Here is a 25421-nt window from a genome sequence, read left to right as displayed (position 1 = left end):
GGGCAGTAAATTGGGCTTTCCTCCCAGGACTTGGATGGAAGAGATGCTACTTACCAACTCCTTTGCCATCAGCATGGGGAAATGCTCCAAGCCAGCAGAGGGCACCTACTTGGCCCATAACTCATCCAAGCCAGCAAAGGGCACCTACTTGGCCCATAACTCCTCCAAGCCAGCAGGAGGGTCCTTGGCACGTAAAACCCCTTAGCCAGCCATCATTGGTTGAGCTGCAACCTGTGAAGCAGGCAACCCCGGGATGGGTCTTAACCCCAGGTCATGGATGGGAGGGATGCCAGTGGGCACCTGCCCTCCCTCAGCAGATGGCACCATGGCAGAAAGCTGGGCAGTGGCCAACCGAGGGATTGACCTCCCCACTGGTTCCAGTCTCCCCTGCAAGGCCCCAAAAGGTTCTTACCAGACCTTCCTACAGAGAAGAAATCTCCATGGAAGAAGGTATTATCAAAGGGAGGCCTGCGGGATGGATGGCGGGAAATTGTGCACCTGTAAGGCCCCAAGTGGTTCTTACCCCACCTTCCTACAGAGTAGCAATCACCAACATGGAAGAAGGGATTACCAAAGCCAGGCCTGCAAGATGGGAAGCGGGACAAGGTGCATCTGCAATGCCCCAAAAGGTTCTTACTCCACCTTCCTACAGAGAAGCAATCTCCACCATGGAAGAAGGGTTTACCAAGGGGGCAGCTGCAAGTTGGAGAGCAAGGCAGTGTGATGAAACGGTTCCTGAGTTTAGAGATGTAAGTAGGTTCCATTCCTCGTGGGGCCCAATTAAATGCCACCATTGTTGTCAACTTGGCCACAGAGCATCAGAGTGCTTGGCTCCAGCCCCAATGCCACAAACGTGCGCACCAACCACCACGGCGGTAAAGAGAGGGTCCCAGATGCCACCACAGAAGAGTCATCTGGGCCAACAACCTCTGGAAGAGGACCCCCAACTTAAGGTGAGGAAGTGTCCTACCAAGGGGGAGGCCTCGGAAGAGGAAAAGGGCAGACAATCTCCGGAGGAGGATCCCCAACTTAAGGTGACAAAGAGTCCAACTAAGGGGGAGGCCTCGGAGGGGGAAAAGCCTAAACGACCTCTGGAAGAGGATCCCCAATTTCAGGTGACAAAGAGTCCTACCAAGGGGGAGGCCTCGGAGGAGGGAATTGCCGAAGAACAAACGTGTGTACCAATTGCCATGGTGGTTAAGAGAGGGCCCCAGATGCCTGCACAGAAAAGTCATCTGGCCCAACAACCTCTGGAAGAGGATCCCCAACTTAAAGTGACAAAGTGTCCTACCAAGAGGGAGGCCTTGGAAGAGGAAAAGGGCAAACAATCTCCGGAGGAGGATCCCCAACTTAAGGTGACAAAGAGTCCTACCAAGGGGGAGGCCTCGGAGGAGGAACAAGGCCAGCCGTGGTTGAATGGATCCAAGAGCCCAGAACCTACAGCACCTGCAGCAGAGAGCCCGAAACGGCAATGGGAAGAGGTCGCAATGGACTACATCATGGAACTCCCAGACAGCAGTGGGCATAAAGTAATTTGGACTGTTATTGATTTGTTTTCTAAGCAGGCACACTTCATTGCTTGCTCAGGATTGCCATCCGCAAACGAATTAGCGAAAATGTTTGTGAAACACATTTATCGCCTGCACGGAGTACCCAAGAGGATCATTTCAGACCGCGGAGTCCAGTTCACTGCCAAGTTCTGGAGAGAGGTCCTGAGATCTATTGGGTCCACACAAGAACTGAGCTCAGAGGTTCATCCCAGCATGAACGGCGCAGCAGAGGGAGCCAATGCGGTGGTGGAACAATACATCAGGTGTTTTGTGGACTATCAGCACGACAACTGGTCGGACTTGCTACCCTTCGCCGAAGTGGCGTACAACGATGCGGTCCACAGCAGCAGAGGATTAGCGGGTTTCCAGATTACCAGTGGCATGGAAGTTGTTGCCATGCCTGAGTTGCCTAGAGAACCTCCTTCTTTCATGTCTTTGAGTGAATGGATGGACATGCTAAAGAAAGGATGGGAGAATACGAAGAAGGCTATAGCAGTTGCGGCAGAAGCCTACCAGAAGCAAGATGATCAACATCGCTCGCTCCAAAACCCCTACCGTGTGGGGGGCAATGTTTTTGTATCTACCAAATACATAAGATTAGAAATGCTTAGCAAGGAATTGGGTCCAAAATTTCTAGGTCCATTCCAAATAGTGAAGATAGTTAACTCAGTTACAGTTCAACTCAGTCTACCCAGAAGTCTAGGGGAAATTGACCCAGAATTTCATTGTAGCTTGTTGAAACCAGTAATTGGGTCTAACAGAAGAGCATCCACCCAAGCTCAATCTCCTCCTTTAGTGATGGAAGGGGAAACACAATCTGAGGTGGAAAAAATTGTAGATTTCAGGCTGAATAGGGGTCGCTTACAGTACTTAGTGCATTGGAAGGGTTACCCTTGGTCTGAAGCTAATTGGGTGAACAGTGGGAACCTAAAAGTGGAGAAGTTAGTAAAGCAATTCAATGGGAAGTTTCCCGAGAAGTCAAGGGGTTCCCCTGGGTGGAGAAAAGGTGGTTAATTTTGTTATGTTAACTTTTATGTTATTCTCTTTGCAGGAAACGTTTTTCTTTTGAGGAGAGGCCGCCTGTCAGGCCTGTAGTTATGTTCTTTTTAGGATCTTTGGCCTGCCACAATTTCTTATAATTTTCTATGTTGTTTCAATAGTGTAGTAGTTGGGAGGGGGGAATAGAAAGGAGTAGGATTGTAGAATGGATTGTTGACATTCTTTTGTAGAAGCCAAGGTCATCTTTTGTCTCAGCACCTCGACACCTGGCCAGAAGAAGATGGGTGTACATGCCAGCGTGGAAGATGATGATTGGAACATGTGATGGATTTGTGGGTGTGGGGAGAGATCATGAACTTTCAACTGGTTGAACTTAGAGAATGTACTTCCAGAGTTGAAATTTCCATAGCAGTACTAACATGCCTGCGGAATAAATTGCACCTTAAAGGATGTTTTGCCTTGGACAATGATTTATTTCTGCATGGTATTTAGAACCCTAACACCAGTGCTGAAGCATCCTGACCTCGAGCAATCTTTCGTGATCCAGGCAGATGCCAGTGATGTGGCAGTGGGAGCGGTGCTACTCCAAAGAAACAACCAAGGAAACTTACAACCCGGCACCTACACCTCCCTCAAGCTCACAGACAGAGAGACAATGGGCCGCATGGGAAAGGGAGGCTTTCGCAGTGAGATTGGCACTGCTAACCTGGAGACACCTGTTGGAAGGGAGCCAGAAACTGTTCAAAGTCTGGACCGACCACAAAAATCTTCAACCTTTTTGATTTTGTCTTAAAGCACATTCCAGGTGGGAGGAACTTTCTAGCTGACGCCCTCTCCCGCATTCCTCAGTACAAATGCGAACGGGAGCATGTAGTGGATGCCATCATTCCCTCTACTCAAACTGCTGCCCAAGTAACCACCAGGAGGCAACACCGTGACAGGCAAGACCAACCCGCAAGCGACCTAACCACGAGACTCAAAACTGAACTGCTAGGAGACCCCTGGTTCCAAAACAACCAACACATCTTGATGAAAAGAGATGACCTTGCATGGAAGGGAATGAAACTCTATGTCCCAGAATCCCTACATACCGTAGTTCTCCAGAGGAGTCACGACGCCAAACCGGCAGGCCACTTTGGGTTCCTAAAGACTTTACACTTAGCCCGGAGGCAATTCTGGTGGCCTGGCATAAAGAAAGATGTGGATAGTTACGTGAAAAGTTGGACCATTTGCGCCACAATGAAGAGATGACCAGGAAAACCCCCCAGACTGCTGCAAGCAGTAGCAGAGCCAACGAGGCCATGGGAGGAGATTGCAATGGACTTTATAGTACCCTGTTTTCCCGAAAATAAGGCCTCCCCAGATAATAAGCCCAATCGGGCTTTTGGGCACATGCGCTAAAATAAGCCCTCCCCTGAAAATAAGCCCTCCCCGAAAATATTGCAACACAGTAGCAGCCATGAGGTAACCATGCTCGCCACCTCCTGCACCTAAAGAATAACAAGACCTCCCCGAAAATATTGCAACACAGTAGCAGCCATGAGGTAACCATGCTCGCCACCTCCTGCACCTAAAGAATAACAAGACCTCCCCGAAAATTTTGCAACACAGTAGCAGCCATGAGGTAACCATGCTCGCCACCTCCTGCACCTAAAGAATAACAAGACTTCCCCGAAAATAAGGCCAAGCGCTTATTTCGGGAGTCAAAAGAAAATAAGACCCTGTCTTATTTTCGGGGAAACACGGTAGAGTTGCCAAAAAGTGGGGGAATCACAGTGATTTGGACTGTAATAGATCTGTTCTCCAAACAGGCACACTTCATACCCTGTAGAGCACTACCCTCGGCTCATAAACTGGCTAAACTGTTTGTGAAGCATATCTACTGGCTGCATGGAATACCTCGAAGAATTATCTCAGACAGAGGGGTCCAGTTCACAGCTAAGTTCTGGAGGGAGTTTCTGGGTCATCTTAGGGTCTTAGTTCAGCTTTTCATCCGAGCACCAATGGGGCAGCAGAGAGACTGAACACCATGATAGAGCAGTACCTGAGGTGTTACGTGAACTATCAGCAGTCCAATTGGGCAGACCTTTTATCTTTTGCTGAGGTCACATACAATAATGCTGTTCACAGTAGCACAGGACTCATGCCATTCAAAATAATGAGTGGTATGGACTTTGTCCCAATGCCTGAGTATCCAAGTGATCCCCCCTCCTCAGTCAGCTTGACTGATTGGAGGTTGATGCTGAAATCAACCTGGGAAAATGTCAAAAAGGCACTGGCTAAAGCGGCACAGGCAAGAAACAGGCAGATAAACACCAGGCTCCGCAACGGCCATTCCGGGTAGGAGAGAAGGTTTACCTCTCCACAAAATATTTGAGATTAAAACTGCCTAGCAAGAAACTGGGGCCAAAGTTTATGGGACCATTCCTTATAGTAAAGATCATCAACCCAGTTACAGTGCAATTGAAACTACCTCAATTGTTGGAGAAAATACACCCAGCGTTTCATAGTAGCCTCTTAAAACCTGTGATCAGGTCCACTCTGAGACCACTACCCCGGGAGCCATTATGAAGTTCAACGAATCCTTGATTCAAGGTGGCACAGGAGACAACTCCAATACTTAATCAAGTGGAAGGGCTACCCATTATCGGATGCATCTTGGGTAGAAATATCTAGGCTGATCGCCTCATAGCAAAATTCCATGCAGAAAATCCAAGCAAGCCTGGGGGAGGGACACATTCCTAAGTTATACACCTGTACTCAAATTGCTTTGTTTTACAAACGTCACTTTCAGGAAGTAAGGGGAGCATGATGTCAATGCCTAAAGCGTTTCCACTATCAACTTGAAAAAGGGGGGGGGGAATGCCATGCATACTTTTGGCCAGAGTAAAAGTCTCATATTTCTGTATGGGGATGTGACTGTGCATGTCCAGAACCCTGCCATAACATCCTGTTGGAGAATGTGATTGATGACCTCAGCCAGAGGGGAGGGGAGACAGGGGTAAAGTTCAGACACCATTAAGTGAGATTTAGTTTCAGCTACACAGAAGTCCATGCCAAGATGTTAGTCCTAATAAATGAATGGGGGTATTTTGAACCTTGTCTTGAGGCTCGTAAATTAATTAGGGCAACTCTTGGAAACTTCACACACATGTTGTTTCATTGCGATGTGGCTCCTCCTTCCCAGGCAAGGTGCTCCTTGATGTGAGTGATATCAAGTTGGCCACGCCCACCCAGTCACATGACCAACCAGCTATGCCCATTCAATCACATAACCAACCAGCTACGCCCACCCAGTCACATTACCAACCAGTCACATGACCATGAAAGCCATGCCCACCAATCACATGACCAATAAGCCACTTCTGCCATCACATGACCAATAAGCCACACACCCCAAACAAGCCACGCCCACAGAACCAGTAGTAAAAATTTGAAACTCACCCCTGATATATGTGCATAGTTGTGTCAGGGGAGAGTCCTCATTATGAACATTTTGAACATAGTTGGACTTAATAACAATTGAACAGACAGCACACCACAAAAAGTTTCACTTTAGAATTAGAAGAGGTTTATTAGAATTCAAAGAATAACAAACATAAATCATATTAATCACATTGCAATGAAAATCAATCTGACAAGGAGTCAAGGGGACAGCTTGAGGCTGATTGACAACCTTCTACAACTCATCCTAGTCCTCAAAACCACAAAGCCACATGACTTTCTGGAATTTGCCATTCTGCCATAGCAACAGGGGCAGTTGGTAGCTTCTTCAGTCTAAATGTCATTAAATGCATTACTAATTTTATATTTGTGAGCAATTTAAGTTCCTCTTTTTCCACAATCTTAGCCCACCACATTATGCTTGCTAGGCACAATTTCAGTGGTGGAAATCATCCGGTTCAGGCCAATTTGGGTGAACCGGTTGTTAAATTGCTGGGCCTGACCCTTCCTGTCCCACCTCTTCCAGGAGTTGCCACACACCCTGTTTTGGCTCCCAGGTAAGTGCAGAGAGGCCTACTAGGCCAAAAATGGGGCATGGGGGAGCAGCAACCCCACCCATGGCCTGTTTATGCTCCCGGGAGTACAGGAGGTGAAATGTTGCCTGTCACATTCCCAGGTCATGCCCATCATGGCCATGCCCACTGGTCATTAGGGCAGAGAACTGATTGTTAAATTATTTGAATCCCACCACTGCATAATTTCCACATACACAATTTCCAGATACTCAGGAGCACAAGCTTACCACTCTGACAACATTGATATTTTTCACAATTTAATCAATGCTCATCTTTGTGCTGGGCCTGCAACCCCCATATCCTCACAAGTATGTTAACCTCTTAATTATAATTCATGGTATAATATGCATTGTAGATAAACCTTCTTTATTATTCTGTATGCAGTATAATTCATATCAATGCTGGACCAGCCCAAGTTCCCTGAGGTAACTGCATCTCAAGGAACTGGGTAGGAATGGTATCAATAGCAGAAAGGTATAGACCTCTTTTCATAAGCTTCCCACAATGGTACTTCTACTAAGCTAACATCTATTAAGTATGGTGCTTTACTTCATTCTGAAATGCTTGGATTGTATATAAGAATGTTTTCCACCAAGCATGCAAGCCCAACTCGATATGCTGCACATGGTTTAAAAGAGAATGTTCAGGAAAGGGTTCATAATTATGATTCTATGCATATGTCTAACTGCCAATTTCCACATACAGGATAATCAACTGCTATATTTTCAAGAGTACAAACTTCCTTCATTGGTTAATCAATTAAATGTTAGGATAGGTGAGTTGAAAGCCCACATAAAATTATGGTCGGTACTTAATATGGATACTTGTTGCATAGAATGTATTATATATTTTTTGAATTATGTTTGATTTATGGCTAGCAGAAAGACCTCTAAGAAAACATGTTTCAAATTACTTCTGAATACAGTACAATTTTCAGTTTGCAGCCACAGCCATCTCTGCTACTCATATGTCAGAAAATATGCAAACAATCTGGGTTGAACTTATTTTGCACATTTTGAACATAAATTGCTAACAAACTCTGAGAGTCCTGCACAGTATAACATTTATATATCTGCTAGATATATAGTTGTCTTAACTCTGACCTTGTTCACCTAGATACCATAGAAAACAGTCCCATTATTTTTGCATCTGCCAAATATGTCAAGGCCACATTTAATCAAATGAAAATACAAGAACTTTAGAACTAAGACTTCTTATAAGGAAGATTACATTTTATGGAATTTTATTATTTCACTAGTCTACATTATAGATTTAAACTCCATATAATATTCTTTTTATCATGCTTCTATGAAACTCAGGTTTGGGAAGGTTCCGATTTTATTGATAGCATTTGTTTTTAATTATAAATGTTATTTACAATATGTTCCAGTAGAAGTCAAATATTTTGTTTTGTCCAACTTCAATTAATATACTCAAACATAAATAAATGATTTGATATTGTAAAATATAACCAACGTTTAATTCCATTTATGATAGCCTTCTTTATTATTTATTTAAATTGTTATTTTTAAATTTAGAAGTGCAAACCTTTAACTGATTCATAAATAATATCAGCATGGTATTGATGGGCTGGCTGCTAAAGCAAGGTCATGGCACACACTTGAAAGTAAATCAGGAAGACTGCAATTCTGGGGGTCTGTCTGGCAAGAACAAAGAATGCTTATCAACAGGAAATATGCAAGTGTAAAGTTTGTAGCAATTATGGGTAGTTAGACAACTTGCAGACCTCAACTAAAAGTTAGGGATGGCCTGCAGCAAATGAAATGTGTATTAGATAACTCCTGGGGCATTCATTAGCCAAGGCTTAGAAACAGGGACAGCTAGAGACCAATCGAACAAATTGTAGAATTATTACTAAAATGTTTATTAGATGATATTTCTTGTTATCTCACCTTGTCCCGCCTTCTCCTTTGGTGAAAATGTATAAAGCTTACTTAATCCTTTGTTCTTGGTTCTTGGCCTTTTCCTTGGAGTACTCTTTTCCTTGGAGTACTCCAATAAAAAGCAATCAGAAAACCTGCACCTCGTGTCTGGCATCCATCATTGACTTTGGCACCAGGCTCAGACCCGAATTGGGGATAAAAATCTGGGGGTTCGTTTTGGGATTCCATGCCTGGATTCAATTGGAAGACACCAAAGACTACCAGAGGAGAGCCCCTGGATGGGTAAGACTTAGTGGCTGAAAGGTGTGTGTTTGCTCCTGGTCAGTGACCAAGACTGTGTGTTTCTGCATTGTCAGATGCCCTCAGGTCTTATGAATCTTTTGACAGTGATTGAGTACTCTGAAAAGCAAGGGGTGATGCAGAGATCCACATGTTTCACTGATGCATAGAGTGGATTGATTGAATGCAATGAGTCACTGTCTAAATGAACGTCCAGCCTTGGTAAGATCCTTGGTGAACTCAAAGGCTGAAGCCCTGAAGAAAGCGAGGAGCAGGAACAAGCTCTGGTGGAGGAACAGAAAGAGGCAAAATGTGGAGGAAAGGTAAGAACTGGACAGGAGATGTCCCAGGGAATAAGGGGTATCCACCTGAGATCTAGCCCTAAGTAAAAGGCAAACAAAGGCAAAGACCGGATAGGAGATGTGCCAAGGGATAAGAGGAATCCATCTGACATCCGACTTTGAAATGGGAAACTGGTAGCAAAAAGGCATCCAGTTGAGGAGCGACAGAGTTGCCAAAAGGGAAGCTGCCCAAAGATTTGCTGGTGGGTTGTAATTTGCCTAATTCTGAGATATTAGGAGGAGGAGATATAGGGATCAAAGGTAGCCTTTTCGCATTATTGTATGTCTATCTGGCCTCAACTTCCCTTGGACAATCCAGGTGACTTTTGGTCATTTCAGGGACCTCATAATATTGAGCTACTAAAAGCAATATTGCAGAAACAAAAGAGTCAGACAGCGATACAATATTTGAGTTTATTTGTGAAACTTGTTAATAGTCCATTTTTGTTAGAGGAGTGTGGAGGTAGTGTATATGTGTTTCTATGTTGTGTCATTTCCACAACATGGGACTTGGGAGAGGAGCAATACCCTCTAATTACAATAAACAAAAAGGCCTTATTATTATTTATTAGTTTACTTTTTAAAAAAAAGGATTTGGAAAAAATAGAGCTCATTGGCTTGTGAAAAGCTCCCTAAAATAATGATAATAGTGATTGGTTTGCCTGGAGAAAGTATGAAAGGAAATATTTGTATGTGGATATTTTTATGCAAGCAGTTTGAATGGAGGATAAATGTGTAAGTATGCTGATGTGTAAATGCCTGTGTTTATTGACTCCCTATCCCCAGACTGTGAAAGGGGTTAATTAATTTGCTTCCCTTTCTTATAAAGAAACCCAGTGCTCTTCCGGTTAAACAGGAGGACTCTTGAGACTGGTTTGCCACCCCCTACTTACTCATGGAATGGGACACCCCAGACAAAGAGATCCCAGAGAAGGGGGGAGGCTGAGGAACAATGTAATCAAACAGTGAGTGACTCTTGTGACATCCAATCTCATTCAAAACTAAAACCAGAGATGCAGGCTTACTCAGAGAAAATATAGTGGTAGGAGGAGGAAATAGATTCTGACAAGTGCTAGTATACACACTATTTTCTACTTCTGACCTTTATAAGTGGAAGCAACAAAATTCCAGTTATAGGGAAGACCCAGAGAAAATGCACACAACCCCACTTGGGCAGACATTGAGACATTGATGGATGTCCTTTTAACACCAGAGGAACAGAGACTGGTGGGGGGGAGCAGTGGAGCAGCAGTTAAAAAGAAGAAGAAGAAGAAGAAGAAGAAGAAGAAGAAGAAGAAGAAGAAGAGGAGGAGGAGGAGGAGGAGGAGGAGGAGGAGGAGGAGGAGGAGGAGGAGGAGGAGGAGGAAGCAAGAGGATGACAGCCGCTGGGAATGCCCCCCTCATGGAGCCAGAATAGGATCTGGATGATGATGGGGACAATATGAGGCTACAATATGAGGCTACAAAATTTTCAATCTTAAGTCTATGGAATCTAAAACTGGAGTTCCCTAAATTAAGAATCTTGCAAAAGTATATGAAATAAGGCAAAAGAGAGATGAGAATCCTGAGGACTTTTCTTGAATAAATATACCAGGAAGAGGAAAGGTCCCCTTGGGACCCTACCATTGTGCTATATGCAGAAAAGAAGGATATTGGAAAAGTGGATGCTTGGTGGCTATAGCCATGCCAGCAAAAAAAGAAGAGTGAAGAGGCCAGGGGCAGGGAGCTATTGCTCCCCAACCCATCCCTAATGGAAGTCCAAAGTGGGGGATCTAGACATAAGATGTTAATAGATATAGGAACCAATAGATCTGTCCTTAACAGACCTATTGCTCCTCGGACTACCAATGAAATACCTTTTCTTGGGGCTTCAGGAAAGGCTATAATGTGCCTGAAATGACAAAAGTCGAAATTGCACAGCAGGAGGTGAAACCCTAACCCTAACCCATTCTGACTTCTAGTTATTACTTTACTCATTTCTAGATGTTGGCAGATCTGTTTTTTTAAATTATATTTTCCAGTATCTTCCTGTGTATTGAGGTTAGGCTGATTGGTCTGTAGTTTCCTGAGTCTGTTTTTCCCTCTTTTTTGAAGATGGGAACCACATCAACTGTTTTCCAGTCCTCTGGTAGTTCCCCGGTGCTTCAGGATTTTTGGAAGATGTGGTACAGTGGTTTTGAGATGACATCTGCCATTATATAGAAGGCTGTATGTTCTTTTTCATTGTTTTTTCTTTCTTTTTTCTTCATCCCATCTTTCCTTTCCTTTTTTACATTTACTATTTTTTATTTAAACATATTTCTTATTATGTATATTTTAAATCTTTTAGTAAAAACTATTTTTTATAAAAGAACCTTTTAGATTATTTACCCTTTTCATTTTTTGCTTTTTCTTGCTTTTCCCTAAAAACCACCATATTTATTAATATGGACTATATAGTTATCCATAGGTCAAACCATTTATTTGGGGGATGACCCACTGGAATAAATTGCATACTTTGAATACTTTAGTATTCAATTGAATATTTTAGTAGACCAACAGCATAGGATTGCACATTCCTAACCTGTGTGTTGAACATTATTTTTCCCTTCTTTGTCATCTTTCTGTTTAAAAAAAGAAAAAAGAAAAATAGGCTTCTTAAAAATACAGATATTATTCCCTATCAAGTCTGCTCACTTTGAGATTTGAGAATGTCTAGATTAGCAGGTCAGTATCATTTAGAACTAGTGATTTTTTAAAACTGAAGAAGGTAGTATGACCTTTGTACCAATAAAGAATTTGGCATAGTGGAAACCACATTTTGTTATTATCTAACTGTTCATTTAGCCTCCCACATGCTGTGCTTGCTTACATGGTAATCAAAATTAAAAACAAAAAATACTATCACAAAGAAAAAAACACATGGCTGTGAGACCAAAACAGTACAGCATGACCCACAGCATCTTATCATTAAAAATGCATCTCCCTTTTGCAGTGACATCACAAACATTTTCAACACTTTTCAGAATGTACACAGATTTAATTGGTCTTTAATTTGCCCTACTTCAGGATATTTCACAAGTCTTGCAATCAAATACATTAAAAAGCAAGAGTGTATCTTTACCAATTCCTAGTTTACTTTTATGTAACAAAACAGCCAATTAAAAATGTTCACCAGCTATGTTAATATGTTGCAGGAAAGAAGTTTCATTTCTGAACAAAAATCTTATTAAAATAAAGCATGACATTTTGGGTTTTTTTCCAAATAAAACATAATAGAGGCAGGATAATAAACAGGAAATTAATGCTTTACTTTAATCAGTCTCAACAAGAAACACATCTGGCTAATGGAAGTGGCAATATAGGATCTTCACACAACCTTATATGAAGTTATTTTTGAGACCTTGTGCCAGATGTTCCTCCTTCAATAACCAAGAAAGAAAACCCCCAACTCCATTTGACTAGAAATAAAGGTACTTTTACTGGATACGAAATGAAAGCAGCAAAAGAAAAGCAAGATCTGAGACAAAAAGGTGTGAACATGTACATATCAAACATTTACCCAGCACCATCCCCCCAATTACCCCAACCCAATGTTCAATCTGCATCTCCCAAAGGTGTCATGTGGGGTGCATCTTCAATTGGTCTCATTCAGTTACTAATGAGCCACCATAATGTGCAGAAAATTGTGAGAACATAACTCCCTTCATGATACTCCTCCAGCACCAGAAATTCCACTCCCAAATACCACAAGCCCCCACCTTCCCCATTTCTATGGCAGCCGATAACAAGCAAGCAAAGTGGAGGCTGACATTCAGCCCTCCTGCAGAAAGGACATCATCCCTGGAGAAAAAGATAAAACAGACAACAACAATAACAAAACATATCACAACTAGGGTTTATCAGGATATTTAGAATGGAACTTATGCAAGAGTTTGGGAGCCCTGACATCAGACTTATTTACTCATTCAGCATGGGATGGAAGGAAATGTTTCCAGGCCACCAAATATTGAATTCATTCCTTATGTTTTTTGGAATCCAGGATTTCCTTAACTTCAAAATATTGTTCTCCTTCAATAAGGAGGGGAACAGGGGTTGGGGGTTGAGGTGAATGCATCAAAGACATGTGTTCCATCTTTAGTAAGTTCACATGTAACACGGGATAGATTCTCCTAAGAGTTTTTGGCAATTCCAATTGCACTGTGACAGAATTCATAATTTTAACAATGGGGAAAGGACCCAAGTATTTTTGATTTCTGGGTAGTCTGAAGAAACTTAGTGGACAAGAATACCGTATCCCCAACCTGATATTCTTTTGGTTTTTACCTTTTTTTATCAGCTTGTGTTTTTATGTGATTGGTGAGCCGGGTCTAAGAGTTTGCGAGTCATAGGCCAGAAACGTTGAAGCTGATCACTCCACTCAGACAAAGATAAGTTCTATGGTTTCTCCCAAGGCAATTCAGGAATAGGTACAAAATCTTGGCTGAACACCACCTTAAATGGGGTCATTTCAGTACTGCTATGTACAGAATTGTATGCCACCTCTGCATAGTGCAAGAGGTCAACCCAATTATCCTGTTGATAATTGACATAGCACCTAAGATACTGCTCTAGAATCGAGTTAGCCCTTTCACAAGCCCCATTTGTCTGCAGGTGGTGGGCAGAGCTTAGCCCCTGGGCAGAGCCTATTAACTTCAGGAACTCTTTCCTGAAGAGAGAGGGGAATTGGACCACCCTATCTGAAATAATGCATTCAGAAACTCCATGTAACCTATACACTTGTAAAATGAACAGTTTAGCCAGTGTCTTTGCCAATGGAATCTTGGAGCAGAGAACAAAATGCACTTGCTTGGAGAACAAATCTGTGATCACCCAGATGACAGTATTCCCCAGGCTTTCTGATAACTCTACAATAAAATCCATTGATATATTCTTCCATGGTGCACCAGGTCAGGTGACACTTTGAAGTAGTCCTTGAGGTTTTCCTGATGGTCTCTTTGCCACTGCACAAACAGGACAACTAGCAATGTAAGATTCTATGCCTTTTTTCAGAGAAGGCCACCAAAACTGTCTTTTAATCAAATGTAATGTCTTCACGAAACCAAAATGTCCGGCCATTTTTGAGTCATGGGCCTGTTGGAGGACCATGCTTTTTAGACTAGCAGGAACATATAGCTTGGTTCCTACCCAAGCAAGGCCATCCTGCATCGGAGTGTAGCTTGAACCATTCATCAGATGCAAGGCTTTCCCTTTTCATCAAATTAGTGGGCACCTCTAAATCCACTTCCCCTTGGCTCCTGGTGACCACTGGAGCTGCAAGGTGTGTGGTGGGGATGACCGGATGAATCTGGCCAATCTGGCACTGTTGTACTGGGGTAGCCTGGACCAGGCATCAGCCATAAAGTTCTTTCCCCCAGGGATGTATTTTAGTGTAAAGTGGAATCTGTTAAAATGTTGTGGCCAGTGAACTTGTTTAGGCAACAATTTCCCTGGGGTTTTTAATGTTTCAAGGTTTTTATGATCAGTCCATATCTCAAATAGATGCTTAGCCCCCTCAACGAAATGCCACCAAGTTAGCAAGGCCCACCAGACTGAAAAAGTTTCCTTTTCCCAAATTGCCCATCTTCTTTCCATTTCTGATAATTTTTGGGAGGTGTAGGTGCAAGTTTGCAGATTTCCATCTGCGTTTGTTTGGAGCAACACTGCTCTCATGGCCACATCACTTGCATCTCCTTGGATCACAAAAGGTGCATCCATGTACAGGTGTTTTAAAACAGGTTCAGCTGCAAACAGCTGCTTCAATTTCTCGAAGGCTGCTTGACATTCCATAGTCCATTTACTAGGCCTTGGTTTTGCTTCTCCCCTTGCTTTTAGGAGATTTGTAATTGGCAGTGCAATACTAACAAATGAGGGAATAAATTGGTGGTAAAAGTTAGCAAATCCCAAAACACTTTGTAGCTACTTGCGGGTGCGAGGGGCCGCCCATTCTGTAACAGCCCAGACATTCTCTGGATCCATTTCAATATCCTCATGAGAGATGCGGTACCCCAAATAGTCAATTTTCTCCTGGTAAAATTCGCACTTGGACAATTTGGCATAAGGTTCAGTGGCTCTGAGTTTTTTCAGGACTGAGCACACAGGTTTTATGTGTTCCTCCCATGTTTCCATGTAGAGAAGGATGTCACCAAGGTAAACTAACACTCCCTTGTACAGATGTTCATGCAGCACCTCATTAATCAACTACATAAAAATGCCTGGCACCCCCTGAAGTGCAAATGGGAGTACTCTAAACTGGAAACACCCCAGAGGGCAGTTAAAGGCAGTCTTCCACTCATCTCACTCTTCTATTTGGATTCTGTAATAGGCCTCCCTTAAATAAAATTCTGTGAAAAAATTTCCCTTTGCCAAGTGACCTAACATGTCCTTCATGAGGGGTAAGAGGTACACTTTTTCCACGCAAATAGCATTCAGATTTTTATAGTTGACACATAAGTGAAGAGCACCATCTTTTTTCTGTCGGAATAAGAATGGCGTGGCCATCCATGGCATAGCAGGTTGGATGAACCCCCCCTTTTAAAGTTTTTATCAATGAAGTTGCATAATTCCTCCACTTCACATGGGGTCATCAAGTAAATGTGTGTTTTAGGGAGTTTCTCCCCTTGGAGGATTTCTATGCTGCAATCTGCAGCGTGGAGGGGAGGGAGCTTGTCAGAAGCCCTTTTGCTGAAAGCCTCTTTGAGGTCCCAATATTTTTTGGGAATTCTTTCCTCTCCCTCATGTTTCTCATGTGTAACAGCTGCTAAGTCTGCTACAGCTCTGGCTAGGTGGGAAGTCTTTCCTTCCCCCTCTGTCAGCTTAGCCGAACAGATGCATAGCCACCCTTTCTACCAGTTCATGTGCGGGTTACATTTCCATAACCAAGCTAATCCCAGTATGAGGGGTCATTCCATCCCCAGTGCCACAATGAAACTCAAGGATTCTTGGTGGTCCCCCATCTACATCTCTACTGGTTCGGTTACAAAATGCCCCACCACCACAGACCCATCCAACTGGCAAAAGGCAATGGGTACTTTCATAGTTTTCAATCTTAAACCCATTTCCACCACCTCTGGGCTAATTACACATCAGGTGCAGCCAGAATCTAAAAGGGCTAGCATCTTCCCATGGGCACCAGTCAAGGGTACTTTTAATTCTACTGGGATGGTCATGGGGCCCAATTGGGGACTTACCAAGTGGTCATCATCAGAGTCGGTTTCACTTTCTCCCAAAGAAAGGTGGGTTCCTTCTCCTCCTGGCCTGGAGCAACTTCCATGCCTTTCAGGGTGGTTTCACAGCATCTCCCTGGCTGCCGGTCAAGTTTCTTCCCTCCTGCTGTTGTTGGTTTTGGGCCAAGCTTAGAGTAGCAGTTGGCAGCATGATGACCCTCCTTTCCACACCGGAAACAGGCAGTTGACTGGGCTTGGTTGCAGATCCCCCCCTTTCCTGCTCTTGGGGCCTCTGTCAGGGTACGGGGGTTGTTCCAGCTGCTGCCTCCACGGTATTTATTTCTGGCTAGGTCAATCTCCACATCAGCTGCCAGCTCATACCAGCATTGCAGGTTGTTGGAGGTGGGGCTGTTCACAGAGCTCTGGTATACATTGTCGTTAAGGCCATCCATGTAGCTTTCCATTAATGCCTCCTCGGACCACCTCCATATATGCACAGACAGCTTGCGAAACTCCTGAATGTACTCAGCCACAGACCTAACCTCCCCTGTGTTAAGGTTTTCATCCTGGTTCTTGCCTTCTGATTTGCAAGGGGGTCATCAAAGTGCTTCCTCAGGGCAATCATAAACACATTGTAATCCCTCAGCAGGGGGGAATCATTGTTGTGCAAAGCCACCATCCAGACAGCAGCTTTGCCCTCCAATGCCATAGTAACACTTCTCACTTTGGCATCCTCCGATGGGAAATCCTCACCATATTCTTGCATGTAATTTCAAACTTGAACTACAAAAAACCCCCAGTTCTTTGGGATCTTCTCTGTACTTCACTCCAAGAGGAGGAATCTTTGGAATTCCATGCCTTTGGGGGTCTACCCCCCTCGGAAGGGCTCAAATAGCTGCTGCTGTGGTTGGGACTTCTCCATCTTTTTTTTTAATTGTTCAAATTTTATTGATTTTAAGTTTTACAGGGAAAAGGAATTATAAGGTTATAGGACATTTTGACAGCTACATCGTGCGGGAGGGAGAAGCCCCCCCAGGTCTCACAACTTTTACAAACAAAAATAGAAAAATATCAACATTTACATAGGTATTAGCAGTTTTGAGTTTAACACTAAATCATCTGTATGTTTCAATCATTTTGTTTTGTATCACTTCCACAAAGGTACATTGTAACAACAATTGCAATGTTTCAAAATACTTTTGTGATCTGAGTCTTCTAGTTGTCACATCCTCCCTCCCATCCACTGGCAGAGCCTCAGCCCCTCCCTCCTTTGTTTCTTGCGTAACATCCCCCATTTCACCTAAGAGAGCACTGTGTTTTTTAGTGAAAGCCTCTGCTTCCACTACTGTATTGGTTCTAATTCTACTGCCCTCCCAGAAAATCAACATGCCTTCTGCTAACAGCCACCTAAACCAGACCCCATTATTGTATATATTTTTTGCTAAGAAGGAATATTTCCTTCTGTTATCTCTTACTTTTTTTGGGATCTGTTTAAGAATGGTTATTTCTTTATCCTTATATTTTAATGGTCCTCCCCTTTGAGCTCGTAGAACCTCATCTCTTGTAGTTTTTCTAAGAAATTTAACATGAACTTCCCTTGGAACATTGTGTGTTCTTGCATAGGCTGAATTAATCCTATAGATCAGGTCAATATCCCACCAAAGCTGTTGTTTATCTCTGTTAATATATTCTGCTAGTATTGTGGTCATAATCTCCTTAAGATCTTCATTCTCAACTTCTGGCAAGTTTTGGAACCTAAGGAAAAAAGACATCCTTTCAAATTCCATTTTTATCATATGATTCCCAAATTCTACATTCCCCCTTTGGATTGTCTTCATCTCGTCTCTCATCCCAACCGCACCCTCCTCCAGTACACCTATCCTCTGTTCATTCCATATGGTTTGCTGTTTCGTCTCTCTGAGCTGTTCATTTAAGTCCTGCAGTTGTTTTTTGATTTCGTCCTGTCCCTTTAAGATGGATTGAAGCATCTGTTGAATAGACAAATGCTTTGCACTCTCTTCAGAGGTTTTAGGTTGTAAAAAATATCCCAGTTGTGACTGGTGAGCAATGGGGCTGGATGTGGAAGATGTTGGGGCCGATGAGGCCTTACCAGACGGTAACTTCTTTGGACCCATCATGAAGCTCAGAGATAGTTATTGTTCTATGCAAAGAAATGGTGTCTGTGGGAGAGCACAGCTGGTAGGGATCACTAGACAAGCAAGTCCAAAGGAGAATAAATCATCTAATACAAAACTAGAGCAAATGGGTGGGTCAAAATATTCCAAATCCAGGGGGAAAACGTATTTGGAGAGGCTCCTGGAGATCTCTGGGGTGGAAATTAGTTGAAAGCCATAAAGTTTTCCAAGGGAGGAGTCTCATTCATAAAGACAAAGAAGAAGGAGGAAGTTGGACATATTGGCTCAGCCAGTACAGGTGGTCAGGAAACAACAAAATCAAAGTTCCCATACATAGTTTAGAGAAGAATCAGTTCAGCCATCCTTTCTCTCGCAGTTGTGGTCAAGAAAAAAAATTTCCCCCCATTATTTAAGGGAAGTGAAAGTAGATTTTAAACTTTCTCTCTCCCCCATAAAAGGGAGAGATTTTCCAAGTGCCGCTTTTCCAAGGGGGGTGGAAATTTCTCCTCCCTCCAATCTGAACTCCTCCAGAGGTTGAAACAAAGTCCCAAAAAATAACCTGCAGAACAGTCAAAAGAGTAAAGACAGTAAAAGACCTGGGGAGATGCCTCACCTCACCACACTTCAGTTGTTTTGTTCGAATTGATTGTTTCCTTCCAGGCTGCGTTCGGCGAAGCGCACGGTGGCATTCCGCGTGCTCCCTACACTCTCTGGCTCCTGGGGCAAAGCTGGAGACCCCCCGCGTCCACCGCCGTTCCAGGGGGTCCCAGCAAGCTACCCCTACAGCAGGGCGCCCCTCCAAGGCACCCTGTGCTCCCCCTAGACTTCAGGGGAGCCCACCGAAGCAGCAAAAAGGTGGACGCACATGTCCGTCACCTTCGGCTGCCGGAAGTCGTCTCGGGACTCCTCCATCTTGACCAGCTCCAGTGGCAGCTCCCAGGGCTGTTTAAGGGTTAGCCTGGTCATCCACTCCCCCCTCTGCCTGCTCAGCTAATCCAATCTCCCTTTCAGCAAGATCAACGGTGCTTTTCCCAGGTTTCTTGAAGAAGGTGTAAAGCATGGGTCATAATGAGATCCTATTTTTCGGCTTCATGCCAGGCAGCCTCTGGGCCTTGGCATCGGCTCATGGTAACCTCTGCTAGTGTCTCCTCAGGATCACTCTTCTGTCCCACTCCCAGCGACCATCTGGGCCAGACTGATCTTTCTTCCAGATTCAGTTCAGCCATCCATTCTGTTTCCAAGGGAAAGGAGGATCCAGAAACTCCTATGTTCTCCTGGTCACTGCAGGGGTTACACATATTGATGCACTCCCCATGGAAGCTTTAAGCTCCAGGATGGGTGCAAAGTGAGATTTTGCTTAATGTCAGCCTAACAATGACTTGCTTAATAACCAAGAAAGAAAACCCCCCAACTCCATTTGAATAGAGATAAAGGTACTTTTACTGGATATGAAATGAAAGCAGCGAAAGAAAAGCAAGATCTGGGACAAAAAGGTGCAAATGTGTACATATCAAATGTTTATCCAAGACCCTTCCCCCAGTTCCCCAACCCAATGTCCAATCTGCATCTCTCAAAGCTGTCATGTGGGGTGCATCTTCAATTGGCCTCATTCAGTTGGTATGCAGAGATGGTTGACCTTGACCAAAATTAAACACAAGCCATCAGCTTGCGCAGAAGATGATGAGAACATAACTCCTTTCATGATATTCCTCCAGCACCAGAAATTCCCCTCCCAAATACCACAAGCCCCCCTCCCTGTTTCTATGGCAGCTGATAATAAGCAAGCAAAGTAGAGGCTGACACCTTGCATATACAAACAATCAAGTAACCCAAGAAATGTGTTTGATGTCTCAACCTATTTTTTGAAGTACATGAGTAAGAATGAACTACAATAGGTCTGTTTTGTTTACTTGTATGTTTTTGGAACCATGTTTCAAGTCAGCATATTTTCCAATATTACAAAAGATTAGCAAACCAAATAAAGGCAATATAAGGATTGCCTCTCCTTCTAGCTTAAAAAAGTGAAGACTCTTGAGCCAGACGTTGCGACGACACAATGTGTGGTCTTGATAGTCTGAGACCGCCATTGATTCTTTTACTGCTGTAACGGTCCATATGGACCTAAGCAGTCCCAGAGAGACGGTGAAAGGGAGAGAAATCCTTGCTGGTCACAGGGACATCGCAAAGTCCCTGTTTGACCCAAGGGAAGCTCTCCAAAGCGGCAGTAAATAGACAGCCCCCAGGCTGACAAAGTCGGAGATGGCTCTGGAGGAAAGGCAGTGAAAGTGAAAGTGAGTCTATTTGGTGAGATTTTTTTTTCTTTGAGAATGATCGCCCAAAGAAACTTTTTTTTTCTAGGATAAATTAGTCCTTGTTATTTTTTTTATTTTTTTTAAAGCCATCTAAACTCTTTTTTTTATTAAAAGAGTTTTGTACAAACAAATTTTCCCCCTTTTCACCCCCCCTCCACACAATATAAATCTCATACAAATGCTATACCCCCCAACCCCCCCGCAAAAATTCACATTCAAATATTATACCAAACACTTTACCCCCTCCCCTCCCCCCTTCTTAAAATAGATTACTCATAACCCCTCTCCTCCCAACAAACACTATATAAATTTCTCTTAAATTAATAATAACACATTGATCATTTTCTAAGCTAATTTAACATCTATAACTCTTAATATAAATTTCTCCTAGCCTAACAATGTTTCATTAGTCCCATCTTCTAATTTATTCATACATATATATTGCCCCACCCTCCACCCTAACCCTCCCCCACCTCCCACACAAACCCACTCCCCTGACTTCCGCTATATACCACTCTAACAATTCCAAACATCCCATATACTATTTACTCTGATCATCTATCGGTCTAAACATTCTTACCTAAAGGCTAGATAATAACTCCTAGTCTGGTATTTATTCTGTATATAATCAATCCATTTTGCCCATTCCTGTGTGTAATCCTCCTGTTTCTGAGCTTTTAAGAAAGCTGAAATTTTTGCCATTTCAGCAAACCCCGCCACCTTCTGAATCCATTGATCAATTGTCGGCAAAAAATCTTTTTTCCAATGTTGCGCAATCAACAACCTAGCTGCTGTAACCATATACAAGGCCAATTTTGTTTCCCCTTTGGTAAAATCCTTAACTATACCCAATAAAAACATTTGTGAATTGTATTCTTTTCTTAAATACATTCTGCATAACCCACCATATTTTTATCCAAAAAGCTTTAACCTTGTTACAAGTCCACCATACATGAAAAAAGGTAGCATCTAGACACCCGCATCTCCAACATTTTGGTTGAACATTTGGGTACATGCATGATAATTTTTTAGGATCTAAATACCATCTGTAAAACATTTTATAGAAATTCTCCCTTAAATTCTGTGACTGTGTAAATTTAACATTCTGAACCCATATTTTTTCCCACGTTTCCAACATAACCACTTCACCAAAATTCTGAGCCCATTTAATCATACAATCCTTAACCAATTCACTTTCTGAGTCTCTTTCTAACAGTACATTATATATTCTTTTAACTTGTTTTGGACCAGTCTCTTTTATCTGCTTAATCAGTTCCACTTCTTTATCCATAAAGCCGACCCTGCGATCTTCTTCCCATCTCTTCTGAAGCTGTATGTAATGTAACCAATTTAAAGTAATTCCTTCTTCCAACAGCTGTTCCAAAGTTTTTAACTTCCATTCGCCCCCATCAGCAATAAGCACATCTTTATATAAACAACCCCCGAGTGACTTAATATTCATAATCCCCATGGTGTCTGCAAGATCCAACCAAAGCGGTATTTTATAATCCCAATTGGGCCAGTGCTTCTTCCATATTCTCATCAAGGCACTATGGAGAACATGGTTGTTGAACACTTTATCCACCCTGTCTTCATAAAAAAGATATGCATGCCATCCCAGAACAAGATCATGGCCTTCTATATTGAGCAATTCCATTTTTGTTTTCCCGAACCAATCTGCTACATGCGTTAATACCGCAGCTTCATAATACAATCGAAGGTTTGGGAGTCTGAGGCCGCCTCTTTCACGTGTATCTTGCATAATTTTCATCTTTACTCTCGGTTTTTTCTCCTTCCAAACAAATTTATTTAATGTTGTTTGCCAATTTAACAAGGTTTTATCTGACTTAAACACCGGAATCATCTGGAATAGAAAGATAAATCTAGGTAGAATGTTCATTTTAATTGCTGAGATCCTTCCAAGCAAAGACAATTGTAACTTTTTCCACGCTTCGAGATGTTTCTGTATCTTTTGCCACAACACTTCATAGTTATTTGAGAAAAGTTTTGTGTTTGATTCTGAAATTTGTATTCCTAAATATTTAACTTTAGAAACTATTTCAAAACCTGCTAAACTTACAAGTCTCTTTCTTTGAGTCTCTGTCATGTTTTTAACCATCATTTTCGTTTTGTTTTGATTTAGTCTAAACCCAGACACCATGCCAAATTCTATTATGATATTTTTCATCTGGATTATTGATTTCAAAGGATGTGAAAGGGTAACAACCAGATCATCGGCGAATGCTCTAGTTCTGTATTCCTTTTGCCTGATAGCTATGCCATCTAAGGATTTTGAGTCCCGAATTGCGTTCAACAAGACTTCCAAAATTAAAATAAATAACAATGGGGATAATGGGCAACCTTGTCTTGTGCCTTTTTGTATCTCGAAAGTTGTTGACAAATTTCCATTAATAATAAGTTGTGCATTTTGTTGCTGATAAATTGCTCCAATCGCCTGCCACAATCGTGGTCCCATATCCATCTTTTCCAAAGTCTTGGTTAGAAAGTTCCAATTCACTCGATCGAAGGCCTTCTCTGCATCCAAGAAAACCAGCACTGCAGAGATCTGCTTATTCTTATCAAGATAGTCAATTAAATCTATGAGTTGCCTTACATTCTCCTTCATATGTCTGCCTTCAATAAATCCTGCTTGATCATGATGAATAATCTCTTGAATAACGGGCATCAATCTGTTGGCTAGTACCTTAGCAAATATTTTATAATCTGTGTTCAGAAGAGATATCGGCCTGTAATCCTCTGGTTTCTTAGGGCCCTCTTTATCTTTAGGTATCAATGAGATAAAAGCTGCTTTCCATGAGGGAGGTATTTTACCTCCTTGTTGTATATTACAAAATAGTTGTGTAAGATATTCAATCATTTCCAGTTGTAAAGTTTTATAATACATTGCAGTCAAACCATCAGTCCCTGGAGCCTTAGCTAATTTAAGTTGATTTATAACTAAAGTGATCTCATCAGCGGTTATAAGACGTTCCAAATTTGCCTTTTGAAGCACAGAAATTTTTGCAACCCTTTTTCCTTCCAAAAAATCATCTATTAACTTGTTCTGTATATTATCCTGTACATATAGCTTAGTATAATAGTCCACAAATGATTTTTTAATCAACTCTTGTTGATATACCATCTTCCCTCGAAACTCAATTTTATCAATAATTCTGTCATTCATATTCCTTCTCAAAGTATATGCTAACCATCTACCAGGTTTATTAGCGTTGGCAAAGGTGTTATGTTTAGCAAATTGCAAATTGGTTGCTGTTTGTTCTGCTATAAGCATCTGAAATTGATCTTTCAACAGCTTTAGCGCCATCTGGAGCGCCTGGTCATTCGGGTTTATTATAAGCAGCTGTTCTTTGCGTTTTATTTCATCTTCCAATTCCATTCTCCTTTTCTGTCTAATTTGTTTGTGTTTAAAGTTCATATGTATCAGGACCCCATGCATATAAGCTTTACTTGCATCCCAAACTATTTCAATGGGAGTGCCCTTATTCATATTAAAACTGAAAAATTCCTTCATGTGTTTTTTAAGTTCATCAACATTTTTTTCATATCTAAATAAATTTTCATTTACTCTCCAAGACCTTCTTGGCCTCATCCCTAATTCAATTTGTAACCACACCGGACTATGATCGCTAAGTGTCCTGGCGAAAATCTTGGATTTCTTGGCTTTAAGAAGTAGATCCGGTGTTAACAAAAAGAAATCAATCCTTGAAAACGATTTATGTCTATCTGAATAGAAAGAAAAATCCATCTCATTTAGATGTTGCGTCCTCCAAACATCTTTTAATTTCAAATCGTCTTGTAAATCAAAAAAAGCCTTTGGTAATTTGGTAGTGAATTTCGTCTTTGTACTCTTGTCTATCTTTGGAGAAATCACTCCATTCCAATCTCCCATTATTAGAATACTTTTAAAGTTCCAGTCTAAAATTTTTAAATGGAGCATCTTATAAAAACTTTCTTGGCATTGGTTAGGAGCATATATTCCTAGCACCAAAATGGAACCAAAGTCTGTATCAAATTGAATTGCTATATATCTACCAGCGTCATCTGCCTCTATAACTTTAGTTGAAAATCTTTTATTTATATATATCACCACACCATTTTTCTTTACCAAATCAGAGGCAGCATAAAATGTTCCCAGTTTTGAATTCACTAAGTACTTCTGGTCTTGCAACCTAATATGAGTCTCTTGAAGGCAAACAACATCATTATTAAATTGCTTCAAATAATAAAATATTTTTTTCCTTTTTTGTGGGGAGTTCATTCCATTCACGTTCCAAGATAATAGCTTAAGCATCTTTAGATCTGGTCTGGAGCGCTGAAAGCATTTGCTGAAGATCTCTCTCCACAAGACCAATCTTCGGCCCTGCTCCTCCCATGGCTCCGGTTTGCTTCTTAGCTTCTTTCTTAGCACATTGTGTTTGAGGGTCGACGCGCTTGTGAGATTCTAACATTTGTCTAGTCGTGGATCTGGTAATACGTTGTTCGACAGGTTTAAATATCGGCATTTCAGTGAGAGACTTAGAAGGTCCTTCTTCCAAGAAGGAACACAACAGAGATCCAGAGGGGTCGACTCCACCTACAGCACCCTGCCCCTCCTTCTCTTTTTGTGTCTGCATTCTTTGCTCTTCTGTCTCTTTCTCAAACATCCTCTGCTCTAAGACATCCAAATCTACTGGTGTT

Source organism: Natrix helvetica, assembly GCF_964273705.1.
Source record: "Natrix helvetica genome assembly, chromosome: 4".
NCBI lineage: Eukaryota > Metazoa > Chordata > Lepidosauria > Squamata > Natricidae > Natrix > Natrix helvetica.
The sequence above is the reverse complement of the archived record's forward strand: the minus strand, read 5'-3'. Positions refer to the sequence as shown.